Genomic DNA, 10,165 nt, shown 5'->3' on the forward strand with positions numbered 1-10,165 from the left:
GGCAACTATAATGAATAGATTATACATATATATTATTCAACCCTATTCTGGTTTCAAAAACCACCAACTCGAAACCACTTCTACCTTTTCCATGAAACCATAATGACTTCAAGGACATCATCTGAGTCATCCATACCAAGATTTGGAGGTAATTCAAAATTAACCTTTGCTCAGCTCATTTTCTCTGAGTTAACGATGCAAAACTCTAAGGCATTGAGGTCTTCAAAGGTCACATCTGGATGCACATATGCATTGAACAGTTTGAGGTAATTGGTGACCCATTCATTGTTCGTATCGACAATAATTCTTCTCTAGTGCAAGCGAAAGTTGATGCTAGCTTCCATGCACGACCATTCTCTATAAAATGCCATGCTTTCCCTAACAATGAGGGATTGCTAACATGGGGCTTTCTCCAGATCAGCAGCTCCCAATGGTAGGCCCATATACTTTTCGAGTAATGGGATTCGATACTTATCGTCGATACTATGAACAACCTTCTCCAATCCTTTCCTCCAAACAAGGCTGAAAATCTCATGGCAAAGCCTTACTATTTCTTCTTTCCCCACAATTCGCCCTTATCATGACACCAATGAAGCTTCCAATATGGTGCTATTGGTTCTCCATGTTGCTTCATAGTCAAAGATATTTTCGCCTATGGCTCTATTAACAGCGAAACGTGTCATATCATCCACCCCTTGAAGAAGACGACTCCATCTCTTAGGCTTCACCCTTCCTAAGAAGGCCATGGTCCTATTTTTAGTCGCATGATAGACATGGATGTTTGTCTCCATAAGAGTTGAAGATTAGATACCCAAGGATCAAAATACTGACTACTACTATGGGAAGAAACCTATAACTACTCCAAACAACTATCTTTAGTAGTTTCTTTGTATCTTTATTCTTATCATGTGTCTTCTATAAATTGCATCGAATGCCATAATTCTACCATGATCTCATACTATTATGACAACTATACTTGAATCCTCCCATGTGAGGATGCACTCATGCTTCGTACTGCAACTAAATAATGATAGGGACACTAGTGGTGATAATGGGATCCTCCGGCGCTACAAATGATAGGAGTTTAACAAAAGGAGGAGCAGAAATAGAGAAGGGAGGAAGGAATATAAAATCCTAAATAATACTAAGCCCAAATAGGGTAAATGAACTTCCTATATAATATCAATACTAATAAGACTAGTTTATCCACCTACATCATTCTGATTACATTATATCCCAGCGATGCAATACATACATAAGTTACAATTTATTATATGATATATTTCTATATGAAATATTCAAAGTTATATATTATATACCAATATCATTTCGCCATTTGCGCCTTTGTTAGCTAACCCATCCGCTTTCTGATTACCTTCTCGAAAAATGTGATATAATTGTAGTTCCTCAAAATTGTCTAATATCATGAGAACCTCTTGAAGCTTTGAATTTACAACCCAATTTAGAGTCTTTTTCTTTCTAACTGCATTGAGGATGATCTGTGAGTCGCCTTCAATGATTATCTTGGATAGACCGAGTTTGCAGCAAAGTTGTAAGCCACTTTCTAGGGCTTCAAGCTCAGCCAAGTTATTAGATGAAGGAGGTAGAGGTGTTGCTAACTTTGCTATCCATTTCTTACAATTATTGTTAATTATGCAACTAATTCCTGCTACTCTAGGGTTTCCTCTAGCCGCACCATCAAAATTCAGTTTATGCCAACCTTTGGGGTGGGGGCACTTGCAATTAGCTCTTGCCTCCTTATTGCTTGATGAGTACACCAGCAGCGGATTGATAACATTGGTCCAATTCTTTTTCATAAGTCCATCCCAAAAGGAGAAAGAGCCTTCTTCTTTAACATATTTCCTGAGATGAGCATTTAACACTTCCACTATTGATGCTTCTAATTTTAGTAAAAACCTATCTATATTCAATTCTTTCACTTGAAAGGTGCGTCGATTTCTTTCCTTCCATAATTCCCATACCACTATAGAGGGACAGATATTCCAAAGCTTCTTATAGACCCCATAAACTGAGTTTGAAGGCCATGAATGAAGAAGCCCTTTGAGAGAGTTTTGCAAAGGGGTAGACCAGCCAAGTTTAGCCTTGAGCCATTCCTAGCACTTATGTGCATAAGGGCAATTTAAGAATAGGTGGTCTACATTTTCACCGCTCTGTTTACATAGAACACACCAGTAGGGGCCTATAATGCCAAACTTTGATAATCTGCCAATAGTCAGAACCCTATTTTGTAGGGCTAACCATAAAAAGAAACCAGCCTTAGGGAGACAGGCAGCATCCCAACACAAATTTAGCGGAATCTCAACCTTATTCCATCTTTGAGAATGAATGATGGTCTTATATCCTTGTTTCACACTATAGATACCATCCTTTGATCTAGCCCAAATAAGATTATCTAACCTCTCATATTGTTTGATAGGTCTTTTGGAAATGATCTCCTCAAAGGCCTTGACTGAGTCTGGATCAAAATCTATCTCATTTAGCAATCGCCACTTCCATCTCATGATCCCATCTGAGACCTCCTTGATTTAATAGTCCTTAACCTTATCCCCCCATAGAGATGTCAACCTAAGTTTAAGATTATCAATACTGGTGGAAGCATCAATCAGAGGGAGCCCATCCCATGAGTCTTCCCAGAATAGAGCTTTATCACCCAACTCCACATCCCACGTTAAAAATTTGTTGATGAGTATTCGGCATTTAGTCATAAAGTTCCAGCACTCTAATCCTTTAGGTAGTCTTTTCATTCTAAATAGCAAATCAGGATCGGTTGGATCAAGATATTTATTATATACGATTTTAGCCCATTTTTTATCATGTTCTTTGTAAAGTCTCCATATTAGTTTTGCTCCTGATGCCTCATTTTTCCATTGAGTCTTTTTAATACCTAAATCCCCATATTCTTTAGATTTGCATAGATTATCCCATTTTATAAGGGCTATTTTCTTATCATCTTCCTTATCTTTCCACAAAAAATTCCTAAGTTTGGCCTCAAATCTTGAGGACATCCAATTAGAAAGGGGCAAACAAGCCATAGGAAAGATGGGAATGGCTGAGAGGACTGATCTAATCTTTGTAATTTTACCAACCTTAGAAAGCCATTTATTTTTCTAGCTTCCAATCCGCTTATCCACCTTCTCAATTGTATCCTGCCAAATGTTACTACATTTCGAACCCTTTTCTAGGGCAATACCTAGATACTTGTAAGGAAACATACCCTTTCTATAACCCATAATCTTGTAGATCAGATTTTCCATCTCTAGGTTAGTGTTCAAGAAGAATATCTCAAATTTTTCTTTGTTCACCTTCTACCCTGAAGCATCCATATAAGATTGTAAAATACTTTTATATCCTAAAGCCTCTTGAACAAAACTCTTGCCAGGAAGAATAGTGTCATCTGCATACTATTGGTGGGTTATGTTAGGTAAGTTTCTAGTTACCAGAATACCCGATATCTTTCATTTTTTATATGCATCTGATACTGCTCTACCAAATGCTTCAGCCATTATAATAAAAAGGGAGGGAGATAACAAATCTCCTTGTCTGATGCCCCTAGAAATTTCAAAAAAACCTTCAGGTGACCCATTTACAAGAATAGAGATCTTAGGAGTTGAGGTAAACTTGAAGACTAGATTAATCCATTGATGAGAAAAGCCAAAAGCTTCTAAGACCTTGCAAAGAAAGTGCCAATCTACCATATCGTAGGCCTTCTATATGTCTAGCTTCATGAACATACAAAGTTCTTTGTCTTTAGACGCCGAATGGATGGTTTCCTTGAATTATAAGAATGCCATACAAAATAGATCTCCCTAGAACAAATCCTGTTTGTTCTTCCGAGATCAATTTTGGCAAAAAATCCTTGAGCCTATTAGCCAAAATTTTGGAAAATATTTTGTAAATTGTATTACACAAGGCTATAGGGCAGAAGTCACTAGGATGTTCTAGCCCCTCTTTCTTGGGGATTAAGGTAATGAAAGAATAATTAATTTCTACCAACAGCGATCCACCATTGCATGAAGCTTCAATAGCTTTCCATAAATATACCCCTAAAATATCCCAACACTTTTGGAAGAAAAAGGTCTAAAAACCATCAGGCCCTGGTGATTTATTCGGATCCATATTGAAAACTACATTCCGAACTATGAGGCCTCGCCCCGACCCTTCGTAGCCTTAGTTGTTATTTTATCATTTTGACACTCACGACTCGAGATGTCAAGACATTATTTGATACTTAGAACATATTATATTATTTCATGTTACTTTCAGATATATTGATGTTTGTCATTTAATGTTTTATGTATATGCATGTTGATGAAATTGGTAAATGTACAATTGATACTTTGATTTAAGAGATTTTAAATGGTTAAGAATTAAGTAGGATGGAAGAAACCCTGATTGATGTATGGTTCAATTTATGTGAATTTCTGATACATATATATGTACATGTGATTTTCGGGACTACTGATGTGTGCAATGAGTGTGCAGATAATTTTAGCCGAGGAAACTAACAGAGGAACAGAACTGATCTCTATGTGCTAATTTTGGAAACCTTGTTGTTCGTAATTCACGTATTGTATTGTGAGATATATGTATGTATCTTCTTTGTTCAGTGAATGTTAATGTTCGTAATTATGTTCTTTTAGTGTCGCTTGACACTCGTGAATTGTTTGTGCCCTTTAGCGTGCTAGTTAGGGTTAGCTGTGTACCCTTTGGACCTAAGTTGGATTAAGTTAGTGTCATTTTTCTAATTTGATTCTTAATCGAGGTTAGTCATCCCTAATCTAGATTAGTGATTAATCTTCTTTTTAGAGTTGTTAGTTGGTCCTAATTATTTCCTACCTTTTGTTTAGCTCTAAACCTTTTCCCTAAGGCTTCAAAACATGAAATAATTATACCCAAGGGGTATGGGTATGGGTTAGGGGTCTTTTCCAACCCCTAAGCCCCTTTTGTTGACTTTTGAGGTCACTCAAAAAGTCTCTTTTTGCCTTTGTGCGAAAATTGACCATGGTTCCATGAGATGCCTCACCCCACCTCCTTTTTAGTGTCTAACCATAGTGAGGGTAGAGTTAGGAGTTTCTAGAATTGCAAGTGGGTGGGAGAAGTTATTGATCCCCTTTGGTGGTTGAGTTGGAGACTTATTTAGAGGCCTTTCTTGGACTAGTAGAGGTTGTTACCCAATCTCTACATTTAGAGAGGAATTCTTGAAGGTTGAAGGAAGGAAAGGGATACTCCACTCAAACTTGTTCATTGCCATTACCTCTTTGTGAAGGTAGGAAATTCTCATCTCCCTTATTCAGTTTTTATGTTTGTTTCATGTTCATGTTACCTTGTTGTTGTTTCAAGGTTTGTATGTTTGTGGGTATGTTGGGAAGCTTTGGAAACCATGTTATTTTTGGTTGATTTCCTTTCATGTTATGTTGCAATTTTGAGATTTTTCTTGCATGGGTGTTTTGGTATTACTCACCCTTGGAGAGGGCAGAAGTGACCAATTTTGGGAAAGGTCTGTTTAGTCGGACTCCATCCAGTGTAGAGTCTCTTCTCAGGATGAGAAGAGGGAGAAAGGGTAGGGTGTTATGGACCCCTACCTGTCAGCACAAACCTTGTATGATTCTGGTATGTTGAAATGGAAGAACGGAAGTTCTTGGTATATAGCCCCGATTGGGCATTTGTTTGGTGTTGTGCTTGACTTCTCTTGGTTCGAAGAATCCACCTTTCCCTAGTTTTGATTCATTGTGAATCCTATTGTGTAAACCATGTATGATATGCATGTTTGATTGTCTCTTGGTTATGCTTGGTTGTCACACGATCAGATTTTGTTTCTTCCACGGTTTGTAGAAATGTGTTGCAGAATTGGATATGGAACCCTTGTTGAGGGTCATGAAGGAAATTTCATTTAAGTGTTGCAATTCAGGATTGAATCCTATGTAAATTTTATCTCAAAACTTTGTTGTAATGGCAACGACGCCGGGTTTTCTTCTTGGTTCTTTCCCAGCTGAGCCTTTGAATCAGGTTTGCCAATGAAATTGGTGATTGAGTATTATTGCTTATCTTGTGGTTTAATTGCAATTTCAATTATTTGAATGGCACATCAAAAATAGGATGAATAATTGAGAAAAGAAAAGATTATGGAAATCTCCTTGCTTTGTTCTCATGTGATTTCAAAAATTTGCATATGTAGGTGAGAAAATGGATTAATAGATAATACCCTTGAATTCTAAATTTCCAAGTTTTTAGGAGATCAAATTAATCATGCATTATTGTGACACAAATATTAACTCCATGTAATTATATGGTAATCTCCATTGAGTTTGAAATGATTTAGTTCATGGTGGGTTGTGTCGAAAGTAAAATTTGCAAGAACATGTAAGAGGGAATTATGTCAAGATATCCAAACTTAAAATTGAACCATGGTAGAGGAAAAGAACCTTGTGTGTTTTGATACTCCCTTCAAATGAATAGAACATTATCATTCTGATCTACTTATTTTATCAATTGCCCTAAATTAGTATAGTTACTATGTTATTCAATTATTTGCTCCATCAGCTATAATAGATAGTTAAATGAATATGTAGATGATTTTACTATGTATTATGGTATCATTGATATGCATACCGTTTGAGGTTCATGGAAATTATTAACCAAGAATTTATAAGAAAATGCTTACTCCTATTGAAATATAATTGCTATGAATATATTATGTTTCTCAAAAAAAAAAAAAAAAAAAAAAAATTAAATCACCCACCTACAGGATTCTGGATTTTGCATGGAGGAAGGAAATTTATTTATTTGTGGAACAAAAGATATTCTCTGTTGATTCCTTGCTCAAATTTAAATTCAAAATAAATAATCAATAAAATGAATAGAAATAACTAAAGAAAACATAATACTAATATCTAATATCCTAAACATCCTATAACTACCTATAAAACTTTTTGCATTAATGTTTTCTTTCCCAATCCCCTAGTTGGACGTAGCTTTTTGATTGAAGTTGAAAAGACTTATGCTTGCAATGTATATCAAAGTCATTTTGTCATCATTTAAGATGATGTCACCCCCCCCACCGTCCCTCCTTTCTTATTCGCTGGCCATGGCTTTTGGGATAAAGAGTTTTGAATTTGCAAAAAAAAAATTTAATGTAAATTTCTTCATGGGCGGCCACCTTGGGCTGAAGTGATACTGACGCAAGGTCAGTACTGGGGTAGCGCGCTTTACAAGCACTTAGGGAAGCGCAGGGGTTGAGGGGAGACCGACGGGACAGGTGGTAGGGTGTAGGGTTAGAGTAGAGTGTAGGTAGAGTTAGGTGTTAGTATAGAGGGGTGTGGTTAGTAAGTAGGTTAGGGGGTTAGTAGTTAGTGTTAATTTATTTATTTTTTACTATTATTTGAAGTTAGTTCAGGTTAGCATGTAGTTATCATTTAGTATAATTTATTAAATTGTTGTTAGTTAGTTTATTATTTTGTTGTGTAAGTTGTTATTAGTTTAAAGTTTATTAATATTAGCATTATATTAAAGATGTTAGTTTAGTAATGTTATTGAAATAGGAGTTAGCTTTAATTTTATTTAAGTTTTAAAGTTTTAAGTTATATTGTTAAGTTTCATCTTTAGGATTAGTTGTGTTTAATTATGTTTGTTTAATTAGTTAAGTTGTAAATGTAAATTAAGTAAACTTTTAGTTGGTTATAACTCATGTTATTTGTGTAAGCCATTGTTCAAAATTTAATATTTTTTTTTAGTAATGTTAGTTTTTATATTAATGTTACTTAGTTTTTGATTTGTAGGTTAATAATTAATCATATTTAAGAATTTTATATATATATATATAAAAGTGTACGGGTAGATGTGATAATTCTTTTAATTAAATTTTAAGTGCATTTAGTTTTAGTATTGAAGTTAGTATGAATTTTTGTGAGTATTAATTGGTATTTGATTTAAGGTTATTTTCTATTTGAAATAAGCTTAAATGTAGATTTTATTTGACTAGATTTTTCAATTAATTTTAAAACCCGAATTCATGTACATAGTTATCTAAGAAATTTTTGCATATCAGTATAAGTTAATATAATAACATAACCTTGGTTGATATCAACTTAATAATGAAAGTATTAGCTTAACATTGTACAAAACCCTTTTCTTTTACTTTGGTTGCAACTCATCAACTTAGAGCATTCTAATTATTAAAAAAAATTGGAGTGTGTTTTTGCCCTCGTAGTTTGGGCATGACACGAACCTCCTCTAGTGAAATAGGTCTATTAAGATGTTTGTCATCTTCAGTTGTAATCAGCTCTGGAATAAATTTGAGCATATTGGATTGGGCCTTCCTATTTGATCCTTCGTAGTTGTTAAGTATACTTTTAAAATGGGAGACTAATGTGTATGCTATTTATTGTGGATTTTATGTTCGCGAACCCAATGGATTGGTAATGCTAGTAATTCTATTTCTAGATCTATTGTAAATGGTTGAATTATGAAAGAAAATTGTGTTACGATCTCCCTCTTCCAACCATTTCTCCTTGGATTACTGTCTCCAAAAGGTTTCTTCTTTCAAGAGGATATCTTCTTGTTTCACCAGAAGTTCTTTTTCTAGTGTGTATTTCTCATAATTCATGCCAAATCTTATAATGTCCTGATTCAGATTTTTTAGTTTTTCTTCAATCTCCAGTTTTTCTTTGAAGATATCATTAAAGTGTTCTTTGTTCCATCTTAAAATATTTTCTTTTAACATTTTGAGCTTAGAGATAAATATAAACAATTTGGAGTCTTGAAACCTTGCTTGCGTCCACCACATCCTAATCAGCTCTAAAATTTTTGGGTCTTGAAACCACATTTTTTCACATTTAAATGGATTTCTAGGTGGTTTAGACGGTTCATATATCCCCATACACACTGGAAAGTGATCTAATCCTGCATAAGGCAAAATAGAGGATTGGAAATTTCTATTAAAATTCGTGATGTTACCTACTATAAAAAACCTATCTAGCTTTTTTGCAATATACGCATTATCCTTTCTTTTGTTAGTCCATGTATATGTACCATTATTTAAAGGGATTTCTACCAAACATTGCTTTTCAGCCCAAGATTTAAATTCTAGAGATGAAGGTGAGAGGAGATGTATACCCCCTACTTTTTCATCCAGACTTAAAATAGTATTAAAATCACCACCTATAATGATATGTCGATCTTTATAATTTTGTAAAACTAAACTTAATTCATCCCACACCACTTTTTTTCCTGATAGACTATTCGGACCATACACATTAATTAAAATAAAATTGATATCAAATTTTAAACTTTGAATATTAACACACATCCAATTGATGCTATTCACTAGATACTGCACAGCTACTTTCTTCGAGTTCCAAATAATGCCTAGGCCACTAGATGCACCTGTTGCTTCTAGGAAGACTGAACCCCAAATACCTAGCGTCTTATTAAATTTGAAACCTTCAAGTTTGTTTAATTTTGTTTCTTGAATTAATATTATTTCTGAGTTAAAAAATTTTAAATATTTTTTAATTAACCTTTTTTTACTAGGAACATTTAAGCCCCTAGCGTTCCATGTTGTGATTCTCATGGTGCCTTGGGAAGGCACTTCCCCTTCCCCATATTTAGAAGCTCATCGATTTTCCTTTGTTCCCTGCAAAGTCCTTCAGTTTCTCGCAATTCCTTCAGTGATTTCCTGCCTCTTTTTCCTTTGGGCTTACCGAAAATTAGACAACTCAAACCTTCTTGATTCATATATAGTCCTAACTCTTGCTGATATTCATCTGTGTCATCTGCTAATGGGTTCACAGTGTCTCTAGTTTTTTCAAACTCCTCATTTTCTAGTTCCCTGCATATTTTATTTCCAATGTCCTCTTTCTCCAGTTCTACATGTTTGAATTCTGCCAAATTTCCCATAATTGTCCAGTCCTTATCTTGAGTAATTTTTGTATTATTCCCATTTTTCTTATCCCACTCCATGAAATAGTCCTCCATCTCAATTTTTAGAATATCTCTTCGAAGATCATCAACTGTATAATTCTCCCCCCCCCCCCTCCCCCCCCCCCCCCCCAATTTGATGATTTTTTGTATCAAATTCTCTTTCTGAGAGATAGTGCTATTATTTATATTATCAAAATTGAAAACCTGTATCAGTTCCTCAAATAGT

Source organism: Cupressus sempervirens, chromosome 2 (assembly GCF_028749045.1).
Source record: "Cupressus sempervirens isolate cs-2001-9-10 chromosome 2, ASM2874904v1, whole genome shotgun sequence".
Classification (NCBI taxonomy): Eukaryota; Viridiplantae; Streptophyta; class Pinopsida; order Cupressales; family Cupressaceae; genus Cupressus; species Cupressus sempervirens.